At 43.5% G+C, this 15538-nt stretch overlaps 1 protein-coding gene across 1 annotated transcript in view; it reads left to right on the top strand.

The window, feature by feature from the left end:
- Positions 1 to 412: 412 nt before the first annotated feature.
- The window catches only part of LOC106806994 (synaptosomal-associated protein 25-like), a gene marked incomplete in the record, with an annotated part of 123821 nt that continues 108695 nt past the window's right edge, over positions 413 to 15538 (top strand). The window contains 1 exon segment of the mRNA XM_014809190.1: positions 413 to 496.

Below are 15538 nucleotides of genomic sequence, written 5' to 3'. Positions count from 1 at the left end.
TAGATAGATAGATAGATAGATAGATAGGTAGATAGATAGATAGATAGATAGATAGATAGATAGATAGATAGATAGATAGATAGATAGATAGATAGGTAGATAGATAGATAGATAGATAAATAGATAGATAGATAGGTAGATAGATAAATAGATAGATAGATATGTGTATGGATCGGTATCTATGAGTATACCTGTGTTCACAAGTCTATCTAAACAGTTCTACGAGCGCGGATGTTCGTTTCGGAAATCTAGGTTCCGGCGCTTTCGGGTTTTCCCACTGTCCTGTCGTGATTAGACTGGTACCCGGACCCACCTCTCGGCTTAGTTACTCGATGCGTACTATCCATCTGATTACCCATCCATCGAGTAACTAAGCCGAGAGGTGGAACCGGGTACCAGTCTATCTCGTGATGTCATGAGTCACGACCATATTGTTTGGTGGAGGCGGAAACAAACTACATTTCGGGCAGTGTGATGCTGATGTGACTTTAGCTCGGTAAGATTTCCGTAGTAATTATAACGCATGGCAGGAATCAACAAATGTCGTGTTAGTTGCCTATTTCTCGGCGTATGTTCGTTTGATTGACTACAAAATTTACTCCAAAGTTTAATCGCGTCGCGTCCCGTCGCGTCGACCACAGCCCGCACAGGCACTTGGCACTTGGAGCGTTTCGATAAACTTCATAAAGGTCGTGTCTACGCGACCGGTTCCGGACGAGGAGCCGCTGGTCTACGCGTCCGGACATCCATCTCACATAGTGATGTTGCGACACGCACACGCATTATTGCGCAACGGGACGCTCTGCTGATTGCCGTGTGTGTGTGTGTATGTGTGTGTGTGTATAGTACTAAACAAAGACAAGGACCTCACGTGCTATATGAATACACCTTACTACACTGTGCAACATAACCGCCCCGCGTTTCTCTTCCACTTCACTATGATAACCTCCAGTAGGAAGAAAGCCAGAGAACTGGGTAATCCTATCGCTAGCACAAGCATTATACCATACATTGTTTCTAGGTCAAGACTCTGTGCTTGAATTCCTGTTCCCATCTCCTGCGAGCATGTGGGTATTCCGTGTGAAAAGATCCGCTTGCGGAGCAGCTCGAAGAGACCGCTTTCCATGTACGACTGTAGACCATTGTTGATGGCGTGTGCGTGTGTGCTATTAAGTGGTACGATCCATGACCTGGTGTTTGCTGGAATTTTTAACGGCGCAATAACTAGTCTGCAAGTTCCAGTTGATTCATAGTCTAGACGACAAATATCCTCAGCGCCTATTACATTTTTGATAAATCCATAGTTTCCCGTGACGACTAGTTCTATCGCTGCGTCTATGTTGCTGACTACCGCCCGACTATCTCCGGACATTTTCTGCCACATTTTTCCAAGATCAGATTCTGAAGGTTGTTGCTGCATCTTATCCAATATTGCCCACCCTTCCAGGGCTGTTGGGATGATCGTTGGGTGATGGGCGAACTCGTTTAGTGTCCTAAACGGATACTGAATTGTTGGCTTCACTGTAAGAAAGCTAAACAGATTACCAGTGTACAGTGCGCAGATAGAAAGAGCAAAGAACCACCATATAGATAGTAATATTCTAGATGGAAGATGGAGAGGCAAACTAACTCCACCCTGCTGTAGGAATGATCCAAACATGTAGCCCAAATGGTAAAATATTCCTTGCGCAGTTTCCTCATTTTCCTGTAGACCATTGCTCCTTTGTGACATTCTCTCGATAGCCGTCATAGTGGCTGCTGTTATAAGTGAATATGCGACCATGCATAGCCAGATATAGGTATCAAATGGATCGAGAATGTTAAACATGGTCTTTTTCTCACGTGGCCTTTTAATAATTACCACATAGTAACTATCGAGTAGTGGTCTAAGGAATTTCATGCTGCGCGCACGCTGGTGTGTTCTGATGAACATAGAAATGTCTAGGTCCAACGATCCATTCTTCATTGCAGTCAATTCGTCCTGCGCCGTATGTCGAATATGAAGTGTAAATGTAAAATTCAGGTACTTGCTCAAGTCCGTTAACAACGTCTTCGAACACAGTACTAACGAAGTATCGTCTGCCAAAATTTGCGGAGTGTAGAATCCCACGTTCATGTGCAAGCCATTTAGTTGTTCCACTCCATAGCGGGTTCTAACTCCATGCTGCAGTATAACTCTGCTGCTGTTAGTGGCAGGCGGAATTTTGCAGACTGATGAGGTCGAGGGGTTGTTCGTTGCCAGTGCACAGGTTGACATCATCAGAGTGTAGATGAGCAGGTAGCGTAGCAACATTTCTTGGCTTAGTTTTTCTTGCGAACGATACTCGTAAACGATGTATTCTTGTGAACGACACTCGTTAACGATGTATTCTTGCAAACGATACTTGTGAACGATGTATTCTTGCAAACGATACTCGTGAACGATGTATTCTTGCGAACGATACTCGTGAACGATGTATTCTTGCGAACGACACTCGTTAACGATGTATTCTTGCAAACGATACTTGTGAACGATGTATTCTTAAGAATGACAACATCGAGCAATACTACGAAGCCACTGTGCAGGCGAATGTTTGTTTTGAGCTATGGTCATGCCGCGCATTGCTTACACGGAGCAGCTATTGCAACACCATCGTTGCATGTAGGTTATCCCGGAGCCCTTTGTCGAGAACACATTCGTCAATAACGCTAATAGAGCTATGCGCGGAAGTCAGTTTAGTCGAATGTTTATCTTGCTAATGTCCGTCTAAATAAAATGTTTGGATAGCGAGCCCGTTGTTCGATTTCAAAAAGATTGCAAAGCGGAACCAATATGTCCGATTTTTAAAATTACTCTTCACAATGCAACGCCGCTGGCCATGACAATTCAGAAACCAAGCTCAGCACGGTACAAGTACATTGAGCACCCTGTTCTCTGCTCATCTTTATTCGGAGAAAAGGTGGAGGAGGGGCGAATAGGAAGCAGGAGAGGATGGTAGAGCGAGGGGGACGAGGGAGGGCTATGGGACGAGCGAGGCGATACACAACACACACGCGCCCGGCGGCACTCAGACACACCGTACACATTTGTTTTTCCATCGTTCTCTTCCGACCAACCGCACAAGATCAACAGGCACTTAATTGGATACGGCTCTCAATAAAAAAAATCGTTTATGCGAAGCGGAGTTTGGTACGAGTATTCAGTTTTTCCTCATTTGTGGCCTATTGATATCAGTATGAGTTATTATTATATTTTTATAAAATTATTATTTGATAATTCTATTATTAGGATTGTTTTGATAATAACTTCAGAGTACTTACTTACTCATGATTAATCATTATTAATTACATAATTTTATTATATAATCATCAGGGAATTTAGAGGGCAGTAGATAAGAGTTATTGAGAATATATTTTTGTCGTCGTAGCTGATTTGGAACTCGTAATTCAAATTCTCAATCGAGATTGAGCAGCAGTCTTTCATCAGCAACGTTGGCATTATTTCATCTGTGTAGGTGGAGTACGCCTGCCATCTACCAGCGCAGAAGAAATCTGCGGAACTTCATGGGCAAGAATCGTGGCATTGCCATGGTTTCCTTAGGGTATGGCGCCTGGTCACAGCGACGAAGGAACAACGTGCGTACTTTTTATATTATGTCTAAGTCAGTAATACCCAAGCGAACCCACGTTGAATGTACGAGTAAAGATTCACATTCTCATCCTAGATTATGTTAACAAGGTTTTCCCTGGTTGTGCGTGCGTTGCGGTGCGTGCGTGTGTGCTTGCCGTGCGTGCTGAAACGAATGCACTACTTTCTAAGCAGGCAGCCCTCACAAGCATTTATCCGTTTTTCATGATGTATCCTTCAAAATAGTGAGCTGTAAAAATAATTAAAATATCGTTAATTATGTAACCAATACTGGCAACACAGCGAATCGTATTCGTTTTTGCTGACCTGCAACTGGCAGTGAAGTGGTGGGGCACGTTATCGGTATAGGATAGATGAGATAGGGGCAGATCGCAGATGATTTGGGTTGACGAGTTTCCATAAGTTTCTAGTCACAGCTAGGAGAATGCCAGGGTAAATGCCGCCCCCCCCCGGGATTAAAAAAAAAACCAAGGCTATATTTGGGTGCATCTGATGAATTTTGAGGGTCAATTTTGAAGATCACTCAGCCCTGTGATCGGTTTCTGGAAAACCGGTGGCAAACCGGCCCTAAATCCACGCCTGCCACTATACGCTTTCAAATTTGGCTTTTAACACCTGCTAACACAATAGCGGATAAATTGTGCGAATTCAGCTCGTTGAAGATTACGAATTTACAGGCAATAACGCCGGCTCAGGGATAGAACATGTCCAGTCCTATCCTTATCAACTAACATCATCCTATCCAATCACCGGTACTGGACATCATCTCTATCCTTGAACCCAATACGCTAGCAAAATATATGTAAACGAATATCAGTACCACGAAAGGTGAGTGATTAGTGGTCATAAGATATGCTGAGGACGTATACAAGCTTGCCTTCTTTAATTGGTGGGCCAAATTTTTGATGAGAAAAATCGGTTAAAAATGCGGGAATCAGGGCCGGTTTCACGAAGCCGTACTTAAGTATTGAATCGTGCATTTAAATCACTAATCATGATTAACTTCTCGCTACTTAAAATTAAAGTGACTTGTTTTCACGAAGCGTAAATTAGAACTTTAATCATGATTAAGTTTAATCACACTATTTAACTTCTACTCAGGAGCATGATTAAATCCACTAATCATAATTAGTTGCTAGTAGAACTTAGAAGTAGGTAGTACTGTATATTTAAGTACGCTGCAGAAAATTTTTTTCCCAATTGGAAATTTACTTCACTTTTTTCGCCAAGGAAATTTTAAATTATTCTAAAGATTTGCTGTACCTACTTCAATCATTATATTACAAATTAATTCCTCTTTCATGTAGCTGAAACTTGAAGATATTTTTGGCGTACTGGTCCCATATTGAATACCGGTACCTCCGTGTAATTTGTTTTAGACTGGTACTCGCTCGCCACCTCATTACTCGATTCCCATCGAGTAACTAAGCCGAAGAGGGGAGGGCGAGTACCACGTCTATTCATGTTGAAGTCGGCTAATTATGTGATTAGTTAAGATATGGCACTGTAAATCGCTTCGTGAAACAGATTTTTTGGTATGATTAAGCTAATCTTAAAATCATAATTACGGGAACGTTAAGTCATGATTACCCCGGTAGTGATTTCATTATAGCTTAAGTTCAGTACAGCTTCGTGAAACGGCCCCGGGTGTGTCAACCTCTTGTGTTATTATCTACTCTTGTCCATAGCCTAGCCCCATAGGCTATGGTACTTAAGTTAGGGCTAAACCCAAATTTTAGCCTAAGGAACCACGCATCAGCCACCGTAACGCCTAACGCCGTCCCCACTTTGCTAATGTAAGCAATATATTATATAATATGCGTCGATAGTTCCACAATCATACATTTAAAGCACTTTTCTTTCGGACATGGTTACTCAGAATGTTGCAGGAATTGACGCAAATCAAGAATTTCAAACTTTTTATGGCCAGATACTTGCGCTTTTCCCTCACTCTTTTGTGCCCGTCTTTCTCAAGCGCCATCTATTGGGATTAGATAAACACCAGGCCGTATAGAATGTGTTTTAATTCGTCATCTTTGCGGTTAGCAAAATCAGGAATCATTCCAAATATATTTTCACTAAGTTAAAATCAATAAAATAAAATACCAAGTATATATTTCGTATTAATGTCTAAAGGAACTATCATTCAAACGTTCGTGCAAAAATTTTGTGGAACAGCCGCCCCGTTTTTAGATTGCATGAGTCCTCTGCATGAAAAATATAGAGACGCTGGTATAGATAGAAAATCAAGATCCGTATAGTGCTGGAGGCTCTTTACCGGCACTAATAACGATCTTTGATAGCAAATATCACAGAGTATACCTATATTATTTCCTACTAGAGTATAGTCCCTCTGAGAACTTATCCGATGTCAACTTTGTAGCCGTAGTTTAATTACCTGAACTTCTGAAAGTAAATATCGCAGGACACTACGCAACAACACTCAACACTGTCATTGGATAAATGATTGGACATATTATTTCTGGTTTATTAAGAATCATGTACCAATTTCTAGTCACACATGCCAAAACACCCCAAATGCTTATAAAGCTATAAATAAGGTAAATAAATGAGATAAGATAGATAGATAGATGGCTAGATGATAAACGGACGGCTGACGGACGATTGGATTGGACTGGATAGATAGATTAGAGAGATAGATAGATAGATGAGATTTAGGTAGCATAGATAGATCAGATAGAATAGATAGATAGATAGATAGATAGATTAGATAGATTAGAAAATAGATAGATAGTAGATTATAGATAGATTACGATATTAAATAGATTAGATAGATAGGTAAATTAGATAGTATAGATAGATAGATAGATAGGGTAGATAGATAGATAGATAGATAAATAATAGATAGATAGGTACGATAGATAAATAGTAGATAGATAATGTGTATGGATCGGTATCTATGAGTATACTGTGTTCACAAGTCCTATCTAAACAAGTGTCTACGAGGCGCGGATGGTTCGTTTTCGGGAAATCTAGGTTTTTCCGGCCGCTTTCGGGTTTTTCCCACTGTCCTGGGTCGTGGATTAGCTGGTCCGCCGGACCCCACGCTCTCGGCTTAAGTTTCTCGATGCGTAACTTCCATCTGATTACCATCCATCGAGAGTAACTAAAACGCCGAGAGGTGGGAACCGGGGGTACCAGTCTATCTCGTGATGTCCAATTTGAGTTCACCGCGAACCATATTGTTTGGTGAGGGCGGAAACACACTACATTTCGGCGCAGTGATTGATGCTGATGTGACTTTTAGCTCGGTAAGATTTCCGTAGGTAATTATAACGCATGGCAGGAATCAACAAAATGTCGTGTTAGTTGCCTATTTCTCGGCGTAATGTTCGTTTGATTGACTACAAATTTACTCCCAAAGTTTAATCGCGTCGGCGTCCCGTCGCGTCGACACTACCGCCCGCAAAGGCACTCTTGGGCAGCTTGGAGCGTTTCGATAAACTTCATAAAGGTCGTGTCTACGCACCCAGGTTCCGAGACGAGGAGCCGCTGGTCTACGCGTCGGGACATCCATCCACATATGATTTTGCGACACGCACAACGCATTATTGCGCAACGGAACGACTCTGCGTGATTTGCCCGGTGTGTGTTGGTGTATGTCAACTATGTGTGTGTGTGTGAGAGAGAAGAGAATGAGAGATGAGAAGAGAGAGAGAGAGACAGGAGAGAGAGAGAAGAGAGAGAAGAGCGACGAGAGAGAGAGAGAGAGAGACGAGAAAGAGAGAGAGAGAGAGGTAGGTCTAATGTGTATTGTGTGTATGCGTGAGAGAGAGAGAGGGAATTAGTGTGTGTGTGTGTGTGTGCGTTGCTGCGTGCGTGCGTGCGTGCGGTGCGTGCGTGCGTGCGTGCGTGCGTGCGTGTGTAGTGTGTGTGTGCTGTGTGTGTGTGTTCTGTTAGCGTGTGTGTGTGAACAGAGGACGAGAGAGAGAAGAGAGGGAAATGTGTATGCCTTGTTAGTATGCGTGGAGAGAGAGAAAGAGAGAGAGAGAGAAGATAGCCTCAGATAGCGGTATGTGTGGTGTGTCGAGAGAGAATAAGAGAGAGCTGTGCGTGGTGTGTGTGAGAGAGATAGAGCTGTGGCATGTGAAGAGAGAGAGAGCTGTGCATGTGTGGAGCGAGAGAGAGCTGTGCGTGTTGTGTGAGTAGAGAGAGAGACGAGAGAGCGAGAGAGGCAGGATGAAAGGATAGATGGCATCACCGTGCAATGATATTGTAATTATTTTCGGCAATACAGCAAGGCGTCGCCGTTGGTGCAATCATCTGGCGTGCTACAGCAGAGTCTTCACGCGATCACTGTGTGAGTGGACTGTACCGGATGCGTAGCTCTAGCGGCTAGTGGCGACCGGTTTCCGACCGTAGCCACTGCCGTTCAATAAAGTATGAAATTATAATGTTAAATAAATTACCGAAAATCCTACTATTATACCAATAATTAATTTTCTATACTTTACTTTCACTCTATTATTGCTGACAATCTTCCTGTAATACCGTCCAAATGCTCACATCCTGCAACAAAAGCTTGACTGCTGCAGCCAGGCGTCAAAGTTGCCTATTTTTTCCTAGTTTCATTCCGATATTTTCTGGGCATAATTCACTATTCTCTCCCATCTATTTCCTGGACAAACTTCCTATTTTTTCCTATTTTTGAGGCTTTTACATTTTTTTCTGAATCAGCATTATTATGATCCTTCTCAGAATCAGGAATTATACATTTCAGCGTGTTTCCAATTTTTCAACAAAGTTTCAGTGGAGGCAGGACCCCCAGACCCCTCACCTCGGGTCTTACTTCTAGATTAACGTAATACTCATGAGTAAGCATAATAGGGACACTAGTAGGGGACCATAATAGGGAATTAGCTATTATCTTACTCTTTTAACTGTATCACAGATTATTATTTCAGTAAGTTGTTTCTCAGTTGGATGTGGGGTATGTGGTATCCAGAAGGGGGTCCACGAGGGTCCGGACCCCTCCCCCCTTTTTACCCCCCCAAAAAAGGGAACACATAAAAGATCATTTTCTGCTTAAAAATTTGGAATTCCATCTTGCATTCTTTGGGGAGGTCCCCTTACCCCCCCCCCCTTAAGTGGCAACGTGCCTTAGACACGTCGCATAAGCTGCCTTCGGCACTTTTTTTTTTATAAAAGTGCCCTTTATTTCTTACTGGACCCCCCCCCCCTTTTTCAAAAAGCAGGATCCGCCCATGTATACATGTACGTCATACTATTTTGGAGTAGTGCATGTATGGGTGCTTATGCATGTATAAACAATGCTTATCAATTTTAACATGCATTTCTCATTAAAACCTCAAAATATTGTTCGCATGTGATGTAACTCCAAATATGTATATTAATAAAACCATTTGTGGTGGTTCGGGATGGCTGTAGGGGTGTTGGGAGGCCATCTAATGCAACAAATATTCCTATTTAACATGTATTTTCTCACCAAAATTCCTATTTTCCTTCTATTTTTCCACATCTGAAATTCCTATTTTCCTATTTTTTGAGCGTCACTTGTCACTTGACGCCCTGCGCTGCACACTGACACATAAATATATAGCAGGTAGGAAAGCGTGCTGCCAAAATTCGCGAATACAACACAAATATTCAACCATTCTACTCCATCTTTGTTTCTATTTGAAGCGTGCTGCCAAAATTCGTTCGACGCTTGCTTGATTTCATACGAATACAACACAAATATTCAACCATTCTATGCTTCTAACCTTCTGGCTTTGTGTGATTTCGCGTGACACAGCTCGGTTACGAACACAGACAGTATGTTTTAAATTTTATACAAGTGAACACTGTTCTTCAAATAGAAACAAAGATGGAGTAGAATGGTTGAATATTTGTGTTGTATTAGTATGAAATCAAGCGAGCGTCGAACGAATTTTGGCAGCACGCTTTCCTACCTGCTATATATTTATGTGTCGGTGTGCAGCGGCAGCCATGGCGGCAGCCAGCGTTTGTTGAAGATGAGCATTTGGACGGCATGTACAGGAAATTGTCGGCAATAATAGGTGAAAGAGAGTATAGAAACATTAAGACTTTGGTAGTAAATAGATTTCGTATTTATTTAGCATTATATTTTATTGAAACGCTCCAAGTGCCTGTGGCGCGACAGGCACTTTGAACGTTTCATTTTCAATAGTGAAATGATGGTAAATAAACACGAAATGTACCAGTAACCTCATAACCTCATAATCTCATACGTATTAGCCTTCAAAAGTCCTAGGGACTATAACGAAGACCGGTCTCAATGTTTTTCGCTACACCCTTTCGCCTATTAGTATTATTGCCAGTAATTTCAGGGGTAGAAATTAACTTTTGAACAAGGTAGTCCAACGGGCTCAAGGATAGAGAGCATGTCCACTAATAAACGTCATCCTATCCAATCACTGTCCTGGACATCATCTCTATCCTTGAACTGTCCAACGGACTCCCTGCCCTCAAAAAGAGGGAGTCCGTAGCAAAATGAGGGAGTCCGCAGTCTGAAGTTCAAAACTAAAGCATAGCAGCAATAACACATGTGCTTGTTTTGAAAATTATTGCCATGCACGTCTGCCAAATTTTCTTTGGACATTTGCTGAAAAAATAGGGTAATTCCGCGAGGCCTTCCTCTGGAACGAACTAAGTACTACTAATTTGTATAACAGAATTTTCTGGGAGTCACACGACTCCTGCATATAAATGTCAAATCAGGGAGTCCGACAGTAAATCAGGGAGTATTTGACTTCGGACTCGCGTTAATTTCGCACCCTGAATTTCCTTTTTTCTCTAGACTTTATTCTTGTTGTTTGTGCACAGCGGCATGAACGGCATTTACATGAAGTTATCGGCAATAATAGGCGAAAGGGAGTAGAGCAACATTAAGACTTTGGTAGGCAATACATTTCGTGTTTATTTACCATCATTTTACTATTGAAACATTCCAAGTGCCTGTGGTCACGTCTGCTATTTTTAGTTCGAGCTTACGAGCATACAATTTTGTTTTGGACTAAGGTCCCAGTAAACACAAGTGAGTAAGTGGTCGTGAGTCACTAACGTGACTAAGTGATCTCGCTCGCATGTTAAAATGTAATGGCGAAATGAGCATTTATATGATAAGTTGGATGGTAGATGTGGTATTGGTTAATTAGCTCATCTGACATAGTCAGATGCAGCTTGTAGAATCGCATGAGCGTGCGTCCGTCTGTCCGTGCGTCCCTCCGTGTGTCAACAGTTGGGCACAAATCTTAACCGCTCGACGTACGGTCACGATATTCGGCACATCGGGGGGGATCGTCAAAACGAGTTGGGATGTTGAAGCTGGGGGTCAAATGTCAAAGGTCAAGAGGTGTAAAAGAAGGGGGAACATTCACTCCTTAACTTAAGGTATAAGGTATAGGGAGGAAATGCAGAATTGCGGCGGCACAAAATCTAAACGGCTCGACCTAGGCTCGTGATAGTTCGGTGTATAGCATCATGGTAGGAAAAGCCATCACTGTGCCGAAATTGGCAGGTCACAGGTCAAAGGTCAATGGCGCACAGGGCAGGATTTTAGACATTTTCTGAGGACATGGTCTGACGGAGCGATTGAAAAACTTTTTTGTTTCAGCGGTGACCTAGATTTTTATGGCTTTATTGAAGGACGCAATGAATGCACCTTCTGCTGACATGCGAAGAAATGTCAGATAACCTTTGACGCTCAAGAGGAGGGTTAAACATGGATTTGTTTACTGTCTGTTAGAAAGAATTTGACTGCCGGGTTTGCTAGTAGAATCTATACATGCCTGGATGTTGACTATGAGGCTACAATGTCACAGTGAAAATTTCAAAAGCTAAATTTGGTTAAAATGAAATTTCCTGTGAGTCATTAATCACACTTTGTACATTTCTTGAACAGTAAAAGGCAGAATATTTGCTGCTGAATCTGATCTATATTTAATGTGAATGTAGTTCCCAGTAGGTAATAGGCACAAATTTTATCCTTTATCGTCGAGAGACACCAAGTGTGCTCTGATTTTTGTGGTTGATAGCTCATGTAGCAAAAAAATCAAAACGTAGACAAATGTACAGTTTTGGAAGTATTTTATAGCGGTTAGATATAAAGAAAGAATGGGGATAGGGTTTAAGAGGATAGCATGACACTTCGGAGTAAAAATACGTCGTTATATAGAAGAGGTGGATATGAGGGAGACTTGAGTTAAGTGAGGTTGATGGAGAGAAGATTTGTAATAATAGTAGGGTAGCTGGAAACGAGGTCAATTAACAGTTATTTGCTAGAGGAAGGATATTGTTGGTAAATGAAGCTTAGCAGAAAAGAGAAAGTTGATAGAACGTGTGTTGTGAATGGAGTTGTTTAGGTACGCCGAGTTGTTGGTAGAGCATCAGTTGCTGGTGTTGAACCGGCACGAGGTTAGTTACTAGAGACAGTAAAGATGAGCAAATAAAGGAAATTTATCTTTTTGTCTTTTTCTCAGATTTTGCGTCGGTAATGTAAACCTGGAATACAGCATCTGCCAGCAGCGATAAGTGCAGGGAATTTATTATTAAAGTGCACCAGTATAAACATTATAAAGGTACGTATCATAGTTTCCGTTAACGTAAAGTGAACACATTGTTGTACAGTGACAGCACTTAAGGCCATAAAACGGCAAGTATAAAAAATTTAAATATACAGAGTGGATCCTTCCTTGCGTAGCATTTTAAGCTCTCACTGCTCGTCACATTGTTAGCCATTGTGTTGTATATTATGGTGTCTACCATGTTGTCCGTACGTTTGGGAAATCTAGAGAGGGAATGAGAGCAGAGGGAGGGTAGGGATGAAAGGGACGAAAGCTCAACTACGTCAGATGCTTTAAGTACGTGGATGCACTCGGCAACTACTAGGTCACGAGTCATCACATTTATGGAGTTGCATGCCCAAATTTCGGAACTGGGTTCAGCCCGCCGCCGATGACGCAAGCAAGCACACTGGTGCCTGGCGTGTAGTTGCAGTTAAGCAAACAAGCTGCTATAATCAGAAGTGTGTGCTAATCGCCTCGCTCCCGCCATGCCACGCACAGCTGATCTTCTTTTGCGCTTCAAGTGAAGCCGTGCCTCTCCGGCGGCTGTAATGAACCTGCGGCGGTCGTGCAGGAATGCTGATCCGCTTTCTCCGCTGTGCGGCGTCGCGCGGTCACGAGCCCGCGATGCGGATCGCCGCGTTGGCACTGTCATCGCCTGTTTAGTTCCCACGTGTGGGTCTAGATCTGGACGGGCTGGTTATGTCTGGAAGGGAGGATCGCTGCGTTGGCGGAGAAGGGTGTGAGGGAGAAGGGTCGCTGGAAGAGGTAGTGTGTGGGAGAAAGAGTAGGGGCGAAGAGTGGATTTTATGAGATGGGTGCTGTAGAAGAGGGTTGGTGCAGTTGGAGAAGGCGTGCGAGGGAGAAGGCCAAGCTCGGAGAGGGTGTGTGGGAGAGAGTAGGGAGGGAAGAGGGTTGTATGAGATGTGTGTGCTTGAAGAGGGTGTGCAGGAAAGGGTGCGAGGGAGAAGGCGGCCAGCTGGAAGAGGGGCTGTTGTGGGAGAAGAGTAGGAGGCGAAGAGAGGGTCTTGCTATGAGATGGGTGTGCTAGAAGAGGTGTTGCCAGCAGAAGGGTGGCGAGGAGCAAAGGAGGGAGCTCAGGAGAGGGAGGCTGGGAGAAGGAGTAGAGAGAGAAGAGAGGTTTGTATGAGTTTGGTGTGCTAGAAGAGGGTGTGGCTAGGAGAAGGCGTGCGATGGAAAAAGGGGAGGGGTGTGTGGGAGAAGAGTTAGGAGGAAGAGGTTTTATGAGATGGGTGTGCTGGAAGAGGTGTGCAGGAGAAGGGTGCGAGGGGAGAAAGGCCACGCTGAAGAGGTGCTGTTGTGGAGAAGGAGTAGGTAGGGAAGAGGGTTTGTATGTCAGATTGGGTGTGCTAGAAGGAGTGGTGCAGCGAGAGGTGGGAGGTGAGAGGGCCAGGCTGAAGAGGTGTGTGGAGAAGAGTAGGAGGGAAGAGGTTTGTATTGAGTGGGTGTCTAGTAGAGGGTGTGGCAGGAGAATGGTGCGTGGGCGAGAGAGGGCGCAGCTGGAGAGGGTGTGTGGCTGAGAAGAGTAGGAGGGAAGAGGGTTTGGTATGAGTGGGTGTGGCTAGAAGAGGGTGTGGCAAGGAAGGGTGCGATGGACGAGGCGTGTCTGTGTGGAGAAGAGATAGGAGGAAGAGCGTTTGTATGAGATGGGTGTGGCTGTGAAGAGGTGTGTGCAGGAGAAGGGTGCGAGGTGAGAAGGGCCCAGCTGGAAGAGGGTTGTGTGGGAGTAAGAGTAGGAGGGAAGAGGGTTTGATGAGATGGTGTGGGCTAGAAGAGGGTGTTGCAGAGAGAAGGTGCGATATGAAGAGGATGTGTGGAGAAGAGTAGAGGCGAAGAGGGATTTGATGAGATGGGTGTGCCTGGAAGAGGCGCTGTGCAGAAGAAGGGTGCGAGGGAGAAGGGCCAGCTGGAAGAGGGTGTGTGGGAGAAGAGTAGGAGGGAAGAGGGTTTGTATGAGATGGGTGTGCTGGAAGAGGGTGTGCAGGAGAAGGGTGCGAGGGAGAAGGGCCAGCTGGAAGAGGGTGTGTGGGAGAAGAGTAGGAGGGAAGAGGGTTTGTATGAGATGGGTGTGCTGGAAGAGGGTGTGCAGGAGATAGGTGTGATGGAGAAGGGCCATCTGGAAGAGGGTGTATGGGAGAAGGATGTGTGGGAGATGGGGGTTCTGCGGGAGGCTGAGGGGGCAGGGTGTGCGGCAGGAGAGGGTGTGTGTGATGGGTATTAGGGAGGAGGGTGTGCTGTGGGACAAGGTTTTTCAGGAGGAAGGTGAAAGGACGGATGTACAGAAGGAGAGTATGTGGGAGGAGGGTATACGGGAGGAGAGTGCGCACGAGATGGGTACACAAATGGGTGTGTGTGACGGGAGGTGTCAGAAGGTTTGCTGAAAGAGGTTGAGTGATGGAGAAGGTGTGTGAAGTGTATAGCGTGAGGTGTGTGGGAGAGAAACTTTGCCCACTGCCCCCTCTTAAGTCAAAGGTAGCTAGAGTTTATTTATTCCACCCTTGAGTAACCATACCCAGCGCTATCAAGGTTGAATGGAAATCGAGAGCATTTTTGCTGTCATGGGCATTTTCACAGAGACAGGGTTTTCTATGCAAAACGTTAGGAATTACAGACTAAACTAATTAACAGATTATTACAGATTACAGATTACTGATTTACAGATTAACAGACCTAACTAAAGAACCAGACCTTTGGAAGCGTGAATAAGATTTTTTGTAGGCATGCTTGGGCAGAAATGTTTGAACAATGGCCATAAAACTATGGTAAAAGGAGGACGTATTTGCTGTAGTGAGGTGGCCTATAGGAATATAATTCACTGTATATGAAATATCAGCAGGATCTATTAACAATTGTCTCTTAACACAGTGCGAGAAAATAACAACAAGTCTGATGAGTTTATAGTTATTTTCTCAAAAAAAGTCTTATGTGCAAACAGCGATTATTCGTTCACATTTTTATGCAATATTTTACCCAACAGGCTTAAATTTAGGTGATTTGTCAAATTGATATTCTTAATGATACAGCACTAATATATTCTTTGGGCCTACGATATTTTACGGAAGAACCACTACTTTAGTACTATGTATGACTATATGTAGCCTGTAAGATCGAAACATGCCGTAGGACTTCAATGTTCATTCTGAGTTATAGGTGATTTTTCACCTAAAAGTAGTAAAAAGCCGATTTTTTTTGGGGTCATAAATACCTTAAGTAGTTATCCATGTTCGATGTTACATCAATAAAACTGGCCAAAAGTGTGTCTTTATGTGTTTATTTGCGTGTCCAAAAAGTCCAGATACTTAATGTTTTAATTACCCTAATT

Source organism: Priapulus caudatus, unplaced genomic scaffold (assembly GCF_000485595.1).
Source record: "Priapulus caudatus unplaced genomic scaffold, Priapulus_caudatus-5.0.1 Scaffold189, whole genome shotgun sequence".
NCBI classification, from domain to species: domain Eukaryota; kingdom Metazoa; phylum Priapulida; class Priapulimorpha; order Priapulimorphida; family Priapulidae; genus Priapulus; species Priapulus caudatus.
Note: the sequence above shows the minus strand (reverse complement) of the source record. Positions and strands in the feature narration are given on the sequence as shown.